The 17,838-nt window shown below is 44.8% G+C and overlaps 1 protein-coding gene across 1 annotated transcript in view; it reads right to left on the bottom strand.

The window, feature by feature from the left end:
* C1QTNF9 (C1q and TNF related 9) overlaps window positions 1–17,221 on the bottom strand; it is a 176,066-nt gene extending 158,845 nt beyond the window's left edge. Inside the window, exon 1 of the mRNA XM_069202241.1 lies at window positions 17,122–17,221. The gene's annotated coding sequence lies outside the window, so the exon portion shown is untranslated. The remainder of the gene's footprint in view (window positions 1–17,121) is intronic.
* Between the last annotated feature and the right edge of the window lie 617 nt (window positions 17,222–17,838).

Raw genomic sequence — 17,838 nt, 5'->3', positions numbered from 1 at the left:
AGAGCTAGAGAAATTGCAACAAGCAGGGATTATTGAGCAAGTTGAATTGTCAGAATGGGTAGCACCCTTCATATTGGTCAAAAAAGCTGGTGGTAAATTAAGACTTTGCATAGATCTCTGGGATCTTAAGAAGAATATTTTAGTAGATAATTTCCTTACCAAGGACAAATGAAATGTTGGCTCTTACCAAGGATACAAAATGGTTTATCACCGCCGACCTAACAGCAACTTACCACTAGGTTCCATTACTCCCTGATATTAGGAGCCTCACTACCTTTGTGAGCTCATTTGAACATTACAGACTTAAAGGTCTACCATTTGGATTGGCTTCTGCTGCAGCAATGATCCAAAGGCTTATGCATGTGTTGTTGAAGGAAGTGAATAATTTGTTTTTTTTTCAAGACAACATATTTGTGTTGGGAAAAACTAGGTAAGGGCATGCCCAGAAGCTAATACGGGTACTAAATACACTAGAGAAAAAGGGATTAACAGCAAAATGTAGTAAATATAAATTTGCTCAGAGACAGGTCACATACCTGGGTCATGAAGTCACAAGAGATGGCATAAACCCTAAGAAAGAGTTGTTAGACACAGCTCAAGAGGCACCTAAACCAAAAAGAAAGGATTATTTGAGGACATTCCTAGTTTTAGTGGAACTTTGTTCCAAGTTTGGATGGATTTCTCATATAAAAACACATGAAATCAGACAGTTACTTAGATTAAAGAACAAGTTTGAATGGTCAGTGCCAGGACGCGTTCCTCTCCTTAAAAGCTGACATTTGTAATGCTGCACCATTGTTCGGCTTTGTCTCTACTTTGCAGAGTATAATTACCATAAACACCAGTGGGAAAAGGCTGGGAGCTGTACTTACACAGAGGAATGCATCAGCAAAGGAAGATACCATTGCATTTTCCTCTTGTTCTTTACCTCTGACAGAGTAGAAATATTCAGTTATTGAGTGGCAGTCACTGGCCTGCATGTGGGAGCTTGGACATTTTCTGCAGCATGTTTGGGGCAAAAGAGTCACTTTGCATTGTGACCACAAACCTCTCACAAAGGTATTATCTACTAAGGGTCTATAAAGTGCTTCACCGTGACTCGCTTACTTGTCTGTCTGACTACTTGATTTCAACTATGAAATACAATATATCTCTGGTGCGAAAAATGTAGTAGCAGATGTTCTGAGTCTTGTTGCCATTACATGCGAAAGACATGAGTGGCAATGAGTTAGAGAAGTTTTGTGTTGCCCATATTATTGAGGAAGTTCCTGCTATACCTAATGAGGAATGGGTAAGTGCACAGGAACAGAACAAAATTCTGATGGGTGTGTGCAGAATGATTAGGAAGTTGGCCAGAATATAAACTAATTGAATAAGAATTGTTGACTTACTGGGCTGTTAGACATGATTTGTCATGAGAAGGAGGTTTGATCATGAGGACTGAAAATCAAAGAACAAAAATCCTAGATATTTGCCATGAAGGATATCTAAGTTTTGGTAAGACTAAGAGTAGGGTGAGTAAATGTTATTGGTGGCCAGGGTTAGATTTGGAAATTGAAAGGAAGATAAGAAGTTGCGTACAATGCGAGAACTCTTACAAGACCCACACTACACTCAGAACACCTTTGCATTCCATTCCTAGCCCTTAGATGCCTTCGGAAAGGGTTGGAATCGATGTCAAAGGACTGATATGGGAACAGGAAAAAGAAGTTCATTTGACTGTCAAGGTTGATCATTTCACTAAGTGGCCTGAAATAGAGATTGTGCAAAAAGCAGTTGCCATCAAGATTGTCAAATTCTTAGATAAGGTGTTCTTGAAAGGGGGGTTTCTAATTGCCCAATTTATTTCAGAATTATTTAATGCATAGAAATGGAATTGAACATGAAGCTACATCATTGTATCACCCTGCAGGAAATGGTGTTGTGGGGCGGTTCAACCGGGCGATAAAAATAATTATTCAGTTGACTAGCAATAATCTGGAGTGGAGGATAGAACTGCTTAAGGCGTCGGCACATAGGATCACTCTTAATGGGAGCAGAAGGTCCAGTCCATTCAATTTGATGAGAGGAAGAACACCTATCGAAAGACAGTGTAGGCTGGATGAAGGCCTCAAAAAGGGTCAACTGGTCACCAGAAGTGGTGAGATAGAGATTGTCAAAAATGCAATGTATGTACAAGAAGTATTATGATTCAAAGTACAAAACTAAGCCTGTGCAGCTATAAGTGTGGATTAGATAGAGCTGAGACTAGGAGGTTGATATATTGGTTGTTCCTCCCTCAGTGTGTTGGGAGACGTACTTTAAAGAATAAGGAAGCAACACTAAGTGCATGATTCAGAGTTTGTCGGATGGGTTACTCCATCACAAACATGACTGATATCCCGTCCGCCGTATTATGATTCCCATAGGATATAATGGGAAAGTAATATGGGGGATGGGATACCCATCTCATTTGATACAGAGTAACCCCATCCTATAAATCAGACTCTGGTGGGTGGAGCAGCTTTACGGGAACCAGTTCCCACAGTGAATTCTGGGAGCAATGCAAGATCTTCCCTATTATGCTTCTTCACTTTGAATTTAAATGATGCCTCAATCTGAGTGAAATGCACCTCAACTGATTGGCAGTGGACCACTGTCCTTCTGTCAAAGACTGAGCCCATGTGTTGGAGCGCCACTCCGGTTTCTTTTAAGATGTCCACTGCTATAGTGGAACAACCAGCCCAAGGTTCCCAGATATGTGAAGAGAGAGTGATAAGAGACCCTCTCTACCCTCAACAGAGAACAGAGAAGAGCAGCCAGAGGTCCATCTAGAAGTGGAGGTGTAGGAAAGTCCTCCTTTTTGCCCTGGTCACCCCCACACTTTTTGGACAGGTACTGGTGGTTACTGACTCTTGGCTGTGCCCTGGGTCCTGCTTACCAGTCCCAGGGCCAGTGCTCTGTGTAAAGTGGATATGCAAATTAGGCTAATTAAAATTGGCTAAGTTAACTTACCTATAAGTCCCTAGTATATGGTAGGGAATGTAGGTTTAGGGACCACAGCATAGGTAGTGGACCCATAGGTGCACTGCTGGGGTGGCCAGTGTCATTTTAAAGGCAGGCCTGCCTTGCTGGCTGCTTTTAAAATAAAGTTATATGCAAATTCGACTTTGGAATTAAAAGTAGTTCCAAAGTCTTAAACTGCCTTATTCTTACATATAAGTCACCCCTAAGGTGTGCCCTATGTGCTCCTAGGGTTGGGTGCCATGTAACTATAAGCAGGGACCTTATAAGAGTAGTTTTATAAGCCCTGGTGAGGTAAAAACAGCCAAATTCGTTTTTCCCTCATTGTAGTAAATTGCCTTTATAGGCTAGAATGGGGAGACTTTATTTTAATTTTTAAAGTCCCCTTAAGTAATGGATACCAAGAGTTTGGTATCAAATTAATTGTTATAATAAATTCCACAACTTCCAGTTGTTGGATTTAATATAACTTGTTCAGGTAAAGAGTTTTAAACTTTACCTGAAAAGTTGCCAATTTCAGCCCTGCATTGTTTTTCCTGCTGTGCTCTGATTGGCCAGCCTCTGACAGCCTGGCCAGGCTGCCTTGATGAGGTGTGAAGTGGCCTGGCTTCACACAAAGAGATGTGTCTGTGGGAGGGAATTTCCCCTCAGCAGATGGTGAGGCAGGAGGGGGAGGGCTGGCAAACTGGTCTTCAAAGGCAGAGAATGTCATTTGGAACAACCCAGCAACACCCAACATCCTGCAACCCCAGACAACTAGGTGCCCCCTTGATTAGATTAGGAGAGGGCAGGAGAGGGGTGTGTTTATGATTTTTAGCCACAGCAGTGGGTGGGCTCAGCCAGATGTAACCTCCAAAAATCAGATTCAGCCATGATGGATTTTTGAAGAATGTTGCCTCCTGGGAATGATTTTTGCCACACTTCCCAGTAAGTGTCATCACAGGAGGAAGGGCCCTGCAACTGACTGGAGAATCAGGACCCCCCTGTTTTTCACCCAGGAGCAAGGATAAAACTGGCAGACCTGCACCCACACCTCAGATCCCCATCAGATTCCAACAAGGAAGAACCAAAGGAGAAGAAGGACTGCCCTGCTGGAACCCCGGCCTGCACCTGGAACCTGCACTCAGAAGGACTGCACCAGCTGCACACTTGGGCTTGACCACAAGAAGGACTTTGCCTGGCTTCAACTGGTTCAAGGAGGGACTCCCTGTTTGCTACAGGTGAAAAACTGCTAACCAGAGTCCCCTGCACCAACTCCTGAAGAAATCAACCAACTGGCCACTGCCCAGTGGCCAAAAAGGAGTTTGCGCCAGGTGCATTCTGGGAGTTGTAGTCCGCACCCCCAAGGATCATCTCAGAGCTTCTGGACCCTTTGGGTGAGCTGTGGACCCCAAAAGAACCTTAAAAGAACATCTGGCAGAAGCCCCAGAAGTTTCGAGAAGTTTGGAAAACTTTTGAAAAAAAGCTCCATAGAGGGACCGACCCGCCGCGGCAACTCTAGCCGGCTTGCCTCAACCGCGACCCGGCCTGATTTGCAGGTTCATCCTGGTAAAGAAAATCTCCAAAAAAGAGAACAAGTCCGAAGGTAAAAAGTTGACCGGGACCTCCTAGACAGCGTATCCGAGGAGGGCTCCAGGGACGTCGGATCAAGATTCAGGTTTACCCCGGTCGAAGGATTTTCACCTCGAAAAAACGACTAAGTCCAAAGGTGAAAATCTCCACCGAGGATTCCCGCGATGCGTATCCGGAGAAGGGCTCCACGAGGTCTGATTGGACTGGCAGGTTCGTCCCACTGAAAAAAATCTTCAAAAAAACAACTAATTGTGAAGGTAAACTTTTGACCGAGGCCTCCCACGGCCTGTAGCCGATCCGGGCTCCATCGCGGTAATCCTGAAACTTTGACTTTGCCCCGGTCGGGGTGGAGCCAGATGACCCGATTGGCGCTTTTTGTTTCTAGGCGCTAAAAAATAATAATTCTTTAAAAATTCATATCTCCGGTTCCCCTTATCCGATTTTATTAGTTTTTGTGTCGTTTTAACGATAAAAATATAATCTATTTTTATAGATTGGTTTTGGATGTTTAAACTGTTTCCTGTGTTTTACTTAATTACTGTTTTGTGATATTTGAATGCTTTACACTCTGTCTCCTAAGTTAAGCCTTGTCGCTCGTTGCCAAGCTACCAAGGGTTGATCTGGGTTTAATTTACTGAGACCTAACTGGACCTAAGTGGAGGTTAGTGGTCTATTGCTAAGTGTAGGTACCTACCTGCCCTTACCAATAACCCATTTTCCAACAGGAGGAAAGCTCAGTTTTAACTCTGACGAAAACATTCCCTCCCCGCACGATCATTTGCTTGCTTGTTTAGCCTTCTCGGCTCCCCTTCCCTGTTTTCACTACTCTCAGATTGGTCCCTGCCTATACATGCATCTATAAGTAAGTGCCTGTAGGAACAGGCATTTGCAGTGCAATGGGTCGCACATATTTCAAACAAGCTAATTGTCAAGTTTTGACAACCTCGCCCAATAGCAAAAACAAAACAATGAGTGAAAACTAACGACTTAGCCAAATAAAATAAAGTTAGCTTTAAAGAATAAAACTTTGCAAATTTTTTGACTGATGAACACATTTTTGGCAGTCACAAGCCTTCTGTTTGCGGGGCACTCGAAGCTAGAACAAAATAGTACCTCAATCACATCAGGAGCACTAATAAAGTTGAAATCAATTAGTGCTTGATCCCTGTGCCACACCGAGGAACGGAAATGATGCCAGACATACCTTGACAAATTACGAGGCTGTAAAGAAGAGTGCCACGCAAACCAACAAATGGTGAATGACAGGTGGGCTCCAAGCCCTAGACTGAGTACAACAGCGTCTCACATACGAGACGCATGCGCAAGCGCATGCAATTGTAGGCTCAACCCTAAAAATGTGTGCTGTACCCCCGGGCAGCTTTCAGAGTAGCACAGACCAGAAGTCGAAGTTCACAGATGTTCTGTTTTACTGCTTCCCTCAATGGCCACTTGGCTGGGTAGGGTTTTGGTGCCGTTAGGTTGTCACAGCCGGAAGACAACACGGGCTTCATCCTTCTCAATGTATGGATTAGCTTGAAACAAATGAACAAAGCGAAAACGATGGAAAGGTCACATGTTAGCTAAAATATCGGACTTAAATGCCTGATGAAACAGTGGGGGAAGGACTGAAAGATTATCATAGCTCTGACCCCTCACTGCCCGGAGAATGTGGGTAGTAGACAGGGGTTAGTGCGACTCAGAGGATAGAAAAGCCCAATGCCATTGGGGAGCCCCACTCTCTTCGAGACAAAGCGAGGAGGAATTTAGGTGGAAAGCGTTAACCACATCTCATGAAGTCGTCACTACTGTAGTTGACAGGACCACACTGAAACCCTACTTGCTGGATTTACGTTAGAGCATGTATTAAATATTATAATTTTTTTTGTTACATGTAACTAGAAATGGAGATAGGTGATGTGTGCTTTTGAAGTTATATAAGGGAGGGCATAACCGATGAGACAGAGCATTAGGGAGATAAAGGGAACGAGTGAGCCATCTCACTCATTGCCGGCAGCCTTTGTCTTGGCGCAGGTCAACATTATCTTATGTTTACGCTAAACAGATTATAGTCATCTTTGACAGGGGCGGCTCCTCTGCTAGGGTGGAAGAGTGCTGCCAGCAGCAGCCTCTGCAAACCCTATAATACAAAAAGAGAATAAACTATATTTATTATTGTTTTGTATTAAGGGGGGCGGGCCAAGGACTGTGATGAGCAGTGAGGGGAGTGCACTGTGCACTTCCCTCAGAGTGCATGTGTGTTTGGCCAGCTGTCTCAGGCCGGCCAAACACACATGCACAGTGTCCTCTCTCCAGCCCGGCACTGTGTTGCTGGGCTGGAGAGAGCAGGCACTCCCCCGCCCCCAATCCTAACGCTGCTCTGAGCAGCGTTAGGATTGGCTGCAGGGCAGGCTGGGAGCCTGTGTCTGCACTCGACTCAAGAACGGAGAAGCGGAGCAGTGCGGCATGAAGGTGCCTTTTTTTAATTAATATTTTATTTTATTTCTCCCCCGCCACGCACTGCACTGTCCGGCCACCCCTCTTTTCCTTCCCACAAGCCGCCACTGATCTTTGAGAATGGCCACCACCTGCGTGCAGACGGGCCAGCACCTTCAATGATTGACTCCTTTGCCATAGCAATGGATCCCAGCTCCTCCTGTACAAGCTCAAAGGTGCACCCATCTCTCCAGCATTCAATTAAAAGCTTGCCTACATCTTCATGCACTTGGGGATGCCTCAGTAACACTGCGACTCACAGGAACGCCCACGGCACTGTAACCCAATCGGAGCCACCACAGAGGCCATACGCAGGGCCACAGAAATTATGCGGAAGTAAAGGACCAAATTATGTGGAAGGGTTTAATATATAATGCAGCAAGAAAAGGCAAACTCTGCTGGGTGGTGCAGCACATTTTGTGGTAGCATTACTTCATTGTTTTGACATTTTTACACTTTTTATCGCTTTTCTCGGCATAGGTTTCAGCTCATTAGTAAGAGTTCAATGCCCAAATATATAAATAAGCAATAGAATGGTGACCGGTAATCCTTTGCGAAGGGTCTTCCAGTGCGGTGCTACACGTGTATTTTTAGTAATGTGATTATTTGAGCTAGATAACAAAGGATGACGTTAAGGGGCCATCAGGCCTCTTTTTGTTGGAGTATCCTGATTTGCAGGGCCGGACTGGCCGTAGCCGGCGTCAGGTGTTTCCCCAGGAGGCTGGGAGGGTGGGGGCTGGTTTTGCAGCAGTGGGGGCTGGTTTTGTTATTGGCGGCCAGTTTTGCAGCAGTGCTGCCTCACAGAAGAAATAAATTGCATAAATTGCTTCAGACTTCAAGTGCGCCTCTGTCAGGAGAGCATACCATTTACTTCTGCTTTGCAGAATGGCCTGGCCTTTGTCTAAAAAACTGGGCCATGTATTTAAAATTACAAAAAGCGTTGGAACACTCGGACAGTCCTCTGAAAACCGGGACTGTCCAGGGAAATCCGGGATGTCTGGTCACTTTACACTTTACAGATACTTGAGAGCCATGCTTTTGATTTTGTTCAGTCCCTGTATGTAAGACATATGCATGCACTATAGGAATGTCAGATGTGTTTGTCTGCCCAGTATTTACACAAATACCATTTTAAATACCACTTTTTTGGCTATTTTTATAGCGCTATTAATCCAAATGCAGATTGTCAAAGCACTTTACATCACACATACACATTAAACATTGACAATAATTCATATGTGTGTAACTCACTGTGTAGGATGTGCAACATAAGACGGTGAGGGTTACAAAGTGTTTGAGCTACATGTCCTTCATAGCTCACTGTGCTATATTACAAGGATTATGATTTAAGAACTACAAGTAACAAAAGGATCTCTGTGTTAAAAGCAGCAACCCATCTACATAAAATAAAAAATTGTCACCTGCGTGTTACATAATGTGCTTTACAGGAGACATATTAACCCTCTGTGCTACTTTGATTTAAAACTGGGACTAGACAAAGCACAGATTTCTAAATCTAATACTTTAACCTCCAGAGTTGTTTTACCATTATTATTCCCTGGCATTTACCCCGCACACAAAGATCTCTGCAGCAGGTGTCTGAATCCATAAGATATTCTAAGTTGCAGACTTTGCAAACAATTAAACAGAACTGATTTACTGCCAGTGTCTCCTTGTTGCCAATTTATATGTGGCAGGGTTTTTATAAAATAAATGTTTAAGTTGAGGCCCAGATTTGTGTCAGGCTGCTTCACTTTTTTGGTACATCCCCAACACTAAATCTCATTTGTTAGATATTATAATGCGCTCACACGTATTTATGATAGAGTTGCTAAACATATGTGTGAGGTTTTAAGATCTGATGTCACTTCTTGTGATGTCACTTCCTGTGAGGTCATGGGCTATGATGTTGCTTCCTGTTATGGCATTTGCGATGCCATGTGCCAAGATGTCACGAGCTGTGGTGTCACGTGTCATGATGTCACTTCCATACTGTAGAAAGCTGGTCTGGTACATGGTGAGCACCTATGTTGTTATCACCTTATACCAGGTACAGCTATCCCCTATTAGTGAAGTGTAGGCAGTATCTAGGAAGGCAGGTCTCTCTAGAGGTAGCTGTGGATGAGCAGCCAAGACTTATCTAGGAGACATACAAAGCTTATGCAATACCAGTATAGTCACACAGCACTCTCATGCATGAAAGAACCACAGTGTTACAAAAATAAAGGTACTTTATTATGGTAACACAAATACTAGAATACTGAATAGGAAGTCCCCCAAGTGGAGGTAAGTAAACACATTATTATATACACATTAGCAATCAGGAAGGAGCATAAAAACCAATAAGCATTGGCAAAAGCAATATAAAATAGTGTAAGTCCTAGGGGAGGGCCAAACCATATACTAAGAAAGTGGAATGTGCAATACAGTCCCCCTCCCAAGGATGAGGAATCGGTAGAGGGGAGCTGGAGAAACTAGGAACCCCAAGAGGTGAGTACCAAAGTGACCCCCAGCGACCAGGAGAGCAGAGGTAAGTACCTAGTTTTCCCCAAACCCAACAGGAGGACTGTGGAAAAGGATTGCGCAAGACCCAAACAACACCAGAAGAACCCAAAGGTGGATTCTGGCAGAAGAGGACTTGCAAAGGGAGAGGACCAAGTACAGTTTGTGATGAAGTGTCCGGTTGTAGTAGGAGCCACTACCCACCCTTCTGTGAATGCAGGACCAGGTCGACGTGGGATGAAGAAGACCAGCTGCACACCACAGAAGATGAAAAGGAGTCTCTGAAGTGATGAAGACGGTGTCCCACATCGGCTCTCGGGTTGCAGTGGGTCAGTGATGCAAGAAGACCACAAACAAGCCTTGGGAAATGCAAAAGAAGAAGAAGACGAGTTGCGCTGAAGAGGACCAGCAAGGTCCAGGTGTCTCAACCCAAGGAATGGAGTCTGGGGTCACCCTCACCAGTCAGAAGAGTCACAAGAGGAGGAGGTAGCCCTCGCAGGCAAGCCACTGACAGCAGGCGCAGTAGTCGCAATAAAGGCCACTCAGCACACCTGAAGAGGAGTCCCACGTCGCTGGAGCAGCAGGGAGGAGACTGTGCTTGGCAGGAAGAAGTGCTGGGGACTGTTGCTACATGAGGCCTGAAGATCCCTTGAAGGAGGAGTAAACAAGTCTTGGTAGCTGCAAGAGCTGTGGTGCAAAGGGGTACTGTCCTGCAAGGAGAGGCAAGAACTTACCGCCTCCCAAGTTGGAATGCTGGCATAGAGGACAAGGGGACCACTCCAGATCACCACCTGTGGTGCAGGATCCATGCAGTTCCAGAGGAGACCAGATACACGCAGCCATTCATCATTGCAGTTGGTGCCTACAGATGCAGGGGAGTGACTCCTTCACTCCAATGGGGATTCCTTCTTACTTCTTGTGTAGGCTGAAGACTCGCCACCCTCAGAGGATGACCAGCTGGAGAAATGTTGCAGTTGCTGGAAGGAGCCGGAGAAACAATATTGCAGAGCGGAGCCGTCGCTGAAGTTGCAGATTGTCGGTTATTGGAGGGTCCAGTTGCAGTCCCAGTGGCCATAAGATGAAGTAAATGATGCAGAGGAGTCCTGCTGGAATCTTGCATGTTGAATCGTAGGACCCATCCAAGAGGGAGACCCTAAATAGACCAGGAAGGGGGACTGGTCACCTAGCAGGGTGACCACCTATCAGGAGGGGCTGTGACCTCACCTGCTTGACCTGGCCAATCATATGCTCCCAGGCGCCTCTGCCCAGCTTGGATTCAAGATAGCAGAATTAAGTGGCCACCTGGAGGAGTTCTGGGCACCACCTGTGGGGTAATGATGGACAGGGGAGTGTTCACTCCCCTTTCCTTTGTTCCAGTTTCGCACCAGAGCAGGGACAGGGGGCCCCTGGACAGGTGCAAACCATTTTATGAAAGGAGGGCACCAAATGTGCCCTTCAAAGCATACCGGTGGCTTGGGAAGGCTACCCCTCCCAAGCCATTCAACTCTTATTTCCAAGGGAGAGGGTGTTACCTCCCCTACCATAGAAAATCGTCTGTTCTGCCTTCCCCTGTCTGAGCTGGTCAAGCAGCAGGGGGCAGAAACCTGTCTAATGGGTGGCAACAGTGCAGGCTGCCTGGAAAGCCCCAGAAGACTGATAGGAGCAATGCTGGGGGTCTTCCAAAGAGCCCACAGAGTGCATGGAATCATACAACCAATACTGGCAACCATGTTGGGGTATGATTCTGACATGTTTGATACCAAACAAGACCAGGTTCAGAGTTACCATTATGTAGCCGGACACAGGTAGTGACCTATGTCCAGTACACGTGTAACATGCCGTCCCAGCACTTACGAAGTCCAGGGTAATGGAGCTGGAGTTTGTAGGGGCATCTCTGCTCATGCCGGGGTGCCCTCACACATAGGTACCTGCACCCTGCCCTCTGGGCTAGGAGGGCCTTCCATAGGTGTGACTTACAGTGACCTGGCGCAGTGACCTGTGGTGAAAAGGTGCAAGCACCTTTTCACATCGGCTGCAATGGCAGGCCTGCAGACACATTTTGCATGGGCTCCCATGGGTGGCACAAGACATGCTGACGCCCATGGGAAACGCCTGGTGTTGCGCTGCCGCGCGTGGCGCGAGCCAAACATTCGGCTCAGGCCACCGTGCGGCACGGAGACACGGCACGCCCCCAGTCTATCGTGCAGCATACGAGGCCCCAAATTGGGCAAGTGGCTTCGATTCTTTATAGCGCTGCACGCATTTGGGCGTGTCTACCCCCCTCCACTCACCTGCTATTGTTGTTCCTTCTTTCTGTCACCCTCATTTGTGCCTCCCTTTATGTTTTTCCTTCTTTCCCATTATTCCCCTCTCTTCCCAGCATGCCTTAGTTCCCTACTCTCTATGGCTCCTTGTCCATTACTTTCTATGTGTTTATCCCTATCTAATATGGTATCCTTGCACTTCCTGTTGGTCGCTTCCTGTTTTGGGGTATTTAAGGGCTGTGATTCTTTCCCTCCTTGCGCTGCAACACTTTCTGTTTTGATGGTGTCTTCACTCCTTCTTCCTTCTGTCAGTTACTGGTTCAAGTCTGTTCCAGTGTTTTCCTGTTCTTTTTTTTGACCTTATATTTACTGATTTTCGCTCCTGTTTCAGGACATTTCCTTTTGGAGGTTTTTTCCCCTTTTTAGGTTTTTTTTCCCTCTGGCACTACTTCTGAAGGACACGGCCTGCCCTTGGCGTTCTTATCGCCTGCAGCACCGTGGCTACCAGAAAGAGTCGCCCCTACCTGGGCCAAGGCCGAACATTTAGAAACAAGAACCTCGCCACTCGTTCAGCAGACTCCAGGTTCAAGCAGCGCATAAATTGGGGCACCTGGTGCCCCAATGCCCTGGGTACCTAAGTACCATATACTACGGACTTATGTGAGGGTACTAGTATGCCAATTGTGGCGTGTGCAAAGTCCTAGGCAACTACATTTTAGAGGCAGAGAGCACAATCACTGGAGTCCTAGTTAGCAGGATCCAAGTGAAAACAGTCAAATCATACTGCTAGCAGGGAAAAAGTCGGGGTAACCATGCGAAAAAGAGGGTACTTTCCTACACATACTGCCTAACTTGGTTAGTTCCCCCACTTTTATTTCTTTTTTAGGACTTGTGCTTTGGATAATTTGCAATTTTGTCCTGTTAAACTGTAGGAGGTCCGTGTACCAGTCATGTCTGCATCATTCCACTAATGTCACATCCAAAGTATCATGCTGTTAATGCCAGTAATTGTATTCCATGCCAGTGAAGCATGGAGAGGGTGGGTACCTACAGGATCACTAGTTAGAGGCACCATTTAACCACTACCAAAAGTCAGGGGAAACACCAAGAGATCTTCTGCAGTGCCAGACCACAGCAGAATAGCACACTAATCTATGAGAACATTAAATTCAAGATTTAATTAGTGCACACTTTGTACATTTAAGAAAATGTTGTAAAGCAGACACCTAAGTATATAAAACCATCACCCTACCATGAGGACTCAATCTGTGTGGGCTTAGCATGCCATGGCCACTGATGTATAGCATTTTGAGAGGACGAGAGTCAGTCACTGTCTCACAGTAACATCAAACGGACACCAGACTGTAAGAGAGACAGGGTTTACCACGCTGATCCCTGGCAAATCGAGCAAGCATTATGAAAGCCAACGGGGCTGAGTTTAATGTGCGAACAAATGCAAACCCAGGCATGTAGAAACGATGTTTCCATGTGAAAGCATGTTAAAGCCAGACCAATTGGCGTTGCCAATGCTTTACCAGTTCTTGCTGGTGTGGTAGTGTTGTTGATGATGTTGCATTATCGGTGGTGGTGGTGGTAGACATATTATGGACTGATATTTGTACTCGCGGAGGTTTCTAAGTGGTGCTGATGTTAATGGCGTTTAGGGTCGTACTTATGATGTTGTTGTTCTTTTGGTATTGGTGGAGCATTTGAGAGATTGGTAATTGTGGCATGGGTATTGGTGGGATTGATAGGATTGCTGGTGGTATTGTTCGTGTCTGATTTTATTTATATTTTTAGTCGTTATTGTTGGAATTATGGAGGTTGCATTGCTGCGAGTATTTTCGGTGGCGGGTTTTGGTGATAGTAGCGTTGGTATTGTGGAGGTAGGTGTTATATGTTTTTGTCGATATTGATGGAGGTATTAATGGTACAGATGGTGGCATTGGTGTTGGGAGTATTACACGGTATGGGAGCTTTCAATATAGTCCTGTTTCTGTGCAGCTACCTTGTATTCTGGTCAAGTGCCCACATATTAATGAGTAGTTCTCGCACACCTCAAAGCTGTTTGGTGCTTCCCACCTAGGGAAGGCCTGACCTCCAGAGGGCTATCCGATATGATAAATAAAAAGCAATTAGGAGCCAGGTTAGGGCCAGGCTCACATTCGAGTCATGTCATAAGAACTCAAAAAATGCCCTTACAGTAAAAATTGCTTTCTGTGTACAATATATGTCTTGAGATACAGAATCGAATGCGACCAAAAAATGTGTGACGGTTGAGTTTACTTTTAGAAGCAAAGATCACTCGTGTATTGTAAAGCAAACGCTTCAAACGTACGTGGAATAGTGCACCAAACAGCCAAAATCACGACGTTGACATAAATTATCCTCTGATTCCCTGTTGAATATGACTGACAGCGTCTCAAACCATTGACTGACACAGCCTGATCCAAATTAGCAAATGATTGACCAGTGTTGCCCGAAGCCTATACTACTTATATTATAAGCAAAAGGTCTTGCAGACTAAAGCACTGTTAGCCCAAACCTAAAATGAGTGACATGGAACGTATGCCTCTATGTCTTTCCATTGCCGGCTTAAAATAAACATTGCCAAAGCTAATAACTCTTGGCTTTAGAAAGACCGGGCTGGTGTCTTTGCCAGCCATACGAACATATGCACGGCCAGTGATCTTGAAAAAAGTTGGCGACATAGCACGAAAACATCAGTACTCCTATGGAATGCTCAACAACAAATAAAAAAGACTTTCCTGAAGATTGTTGCGGAGGCATACTATTCATCCAGTCAAGAACCCCGTGATTCTCAAATGTCAATAATGTTCCTATGCACGTAAGCATATTTGTTTTTTACTGTATGTAGTTGCAACAAAATAAACTTTACCGTGTTGTAGTTATTTAGCAATCCAGTAGATGTCACTGAATGCTCAGCAACAGTTTATAGTAACACCAAAAAGAGACTTCGACGCTATGAAATAAGCTGTAATGAGACTACTTCTCGGGGAACTGCCGCTATTGAGAATTTGGTCGCCCAGATAATTCAGTAATTATGTATTGAATTTCTGTAAATTACACGTCAGAGCCTGGCTACTCAGTAATTCAATGTTTTTATCTTTACAAAAGAGATACACAATTGTGGAAACATGAAAAGTTACATTTTTGCAGCAGATGGCTCAATTGATATGCAGCGGAGAGGCAGCTACATTAAAGTAGAAGAGGGCACTGGGATAGGTGGCGGTAGAGGGAATACAAGAGGCTATAGGAGAAGAGGGAGACCTAGGTGTGAGAAGGGCAGAAAATAGACCCTCCCTTGCACCGTAAAGCAAGGCCTGACATCAGTAATGGAAGGATACACCACCGAGTCAGAGCATTGTGAGATCTAAATGTCCGCGGCGGAAACAACCACAAGGATAGTGATGCAAAACCATTGAATCAAGAGCAAGGAAGTGAAATGAAATAGACAACAAAGCCATCCAATCATGAGCAAGGGTTTGACCTAAAGCTTTATCTCACTATATGTAATGTACTGGAAGCTGTAAGTCTGCATGCAGATAGCTAAAGCTATCTATAGCCACACAACTTTACCCATCCGCCTCTCACATTCCAGTGTAGCACGCAACGACATCGGAAGCCCTTTGTGACGCAGTGACAAAGTGACATGAAGGACACTACTATTAGTGTGTCAGGCCCAGAGAGATTTCTTCATTGCAATCAATTAACCATGTTATCCCTGCTGTACACTTGACTTACCAAGGGCAGCAAATAGCAAACAGACAAGGTACTTTTTACTTTCTAAAAAGTTTTTTTTTTTTTAAATAAAGTAGTTTATTGTGTATAGCCCAAGATAATGGTACTACATACTCTGTTAAATAAGTATTGCATTGTGTGCGGATTTTGGATGTTCTTTGTTCGTTATGACGCAGTTTAGGTATTTGTCAGCGGCAGGATTCTATTTCACAGTCATCAGGCACCACCCTTAGTTACCTAGGCCTCACTTCTTCTGCAGGTTTCCTAGATATGCTTATTCGTCCACATCCTTTTCAAAGACATCCCACCTGTTCCAACTGACTTGGAGCATTGACCAGTTCTACAAGTTGCAGCCACTGTAAATCACAACTGTTCCCAATACCTCGTTGAACTGACATGTAGTTGCCAAGCAGCATCGATGCAAGAAATACGTTCTGCGTAACATCTGTGTGTTTCTGTTAAATAAATTGTGTGTCAGGCCTAGAATTGACGAAATATAATGAGGAATATTGGTCTTTGAAATTAATGGAACAAAAGCATCTCAGTATAACAAATGCATAGGACTGTGTGAATAGGTCTGCACCCATTGTCCTGACTGAGTGAAACATCCTATGATATGTAATTCCATTCCTTCTTTTTGAGAATAACAAATGGCTTTTCAGACTTTAAAGAAAAAAAGTGGGCTAGGAATTGCCAATGAAGTGGTGTCCAATATAGATCCAGGAGAGCCAGGTCCATGACAGATGAAGGTAACCACTGACTATATGAATGATACCCACTTGGAGGCATGGCACTGATGTATATTCATCCCCTGCAGATTTTCTGAAAATGTCACATGGATATTGCCCATGTGGACCTACGATGGACAATGGTGCCATAACGTGTGTTAAATCAATCTAGGACCGTCTTATGAACGAACCTTTTTTGTGTTTAAAAAGCCCAAACAATATCCTTTTAGATTTACCTGCATAATTATCCCGCAGGAAGGGTCTCCCCATGACCCCGCGTTCTGCTACCTTAGATTCAAAGGCGTAAAAGCACAGTTGGCATTCCCAATCCGATTCCGAAATTTATGAACAGGCCAATCCGAACCCAAACTCGTTGTAGTCACCATAGCAATAAGGCCCTTCTGTTTACCTGACACAACCCTAACCCACTTCCCCCTCAGCCCTCCTACCACGGTCCGCCGGCCCACTACTACCCTGACATTTATAACCTGCACAGACCCTCCGTTCCAGTGCCATAGGCACACTTAAATGCATGACATTAAAGAAATATAGAGTAAAGAAATTTAATGTATAATTATCTTTTTAGCTGGACCCTAACATGCATCCCGGATAACAAAAGCACGTTCTCCTCTCTGAAGTTTATTTGTAGAATATTTGTAGTCTGTCCTCTGCCATGCTGATGCTTCATTTCCATTACATGCTGATTGGGAAGATCCCTCGGGATTCCACAATCCTACATTCTACTCGCACTGACACGCTTCTTTCTAGTGTATGCATCCCTTGCAGTCCGTCCTTACCTCTTGGCTGGTAAGATGGGATCTCTCAAGACATCTCTGCTTCGAGTTGTGCAGCCGGGAGAGGAATGCTTGGAGCCCGAGGGGCAGCAGGAGTGGTCACTTATTACTACTGCTGAGTAACCAAGGCTGGTTAACTGTGCATTGTAACTTTCTACAGCTCCCTTAAACATTAAACTGTGGGATCAGCACTTTGATCTTGTTTATCTTTAAACTAACAGTATATAATCTGTTGTAGTGGCTAAGAAAATTGTATAAAACAAGAGTATAAGGTGTCAGAATAGTTTCTATTTCTTGTAATGAAAAACCACCTGTAGTCCTTGTCGGTAACACCCTTGCATTCTCAATGTGCAGGTATTTAACGTGCTTAGAAATGTGCATATCGCCAGCATTGAACTTCATTAAGAGCTAGCCAGGGACAGCAGGTCTTACCATTGTACTGCTGACACTGCCTTTCCTGCCCTTGGGGTCAGAGGTCATGAAGGCAGCAGATGGAAGATAAAGTAAACAGTCTTTGGTCCCCGATATCTGCCTTTCCCATAACCCCTCAGCAGCAAATATCAGGAGTTAGGGTTGGGGCAAGGGTCCAGCCTATGGATGGTGGTGATATTTCATCCATGCACCCTTGGCTTTTTGGTAAACTTGTGTACAGTCTGCTGCTGCCTTTTCTGACAGGCTAAAAGTAAATACTATGGGACAACACAGGTTTTACAGTAGTCC

This window comes from Pleurodeles waltl, chromosome 8, assembly GCF_031143425.1.
Source record: "Pleurodeles waltl isolate 20211129_DDA chromosome 8, aPleWal1.hap1.20221129, whole genome shotgun sequence".
Classification (NCBI taxonomy): Eukaryota; Metazoa; Chordata; class Amphibia; order Caudata; family Salamandridae; genus Pleurodeles; species Pleurodeles waltl.
The sequence above is the reverse complement of the archived record's forward strand: the minus strand, read 5'-3'. Positions and strand labels throughout refer to the sequence as shown.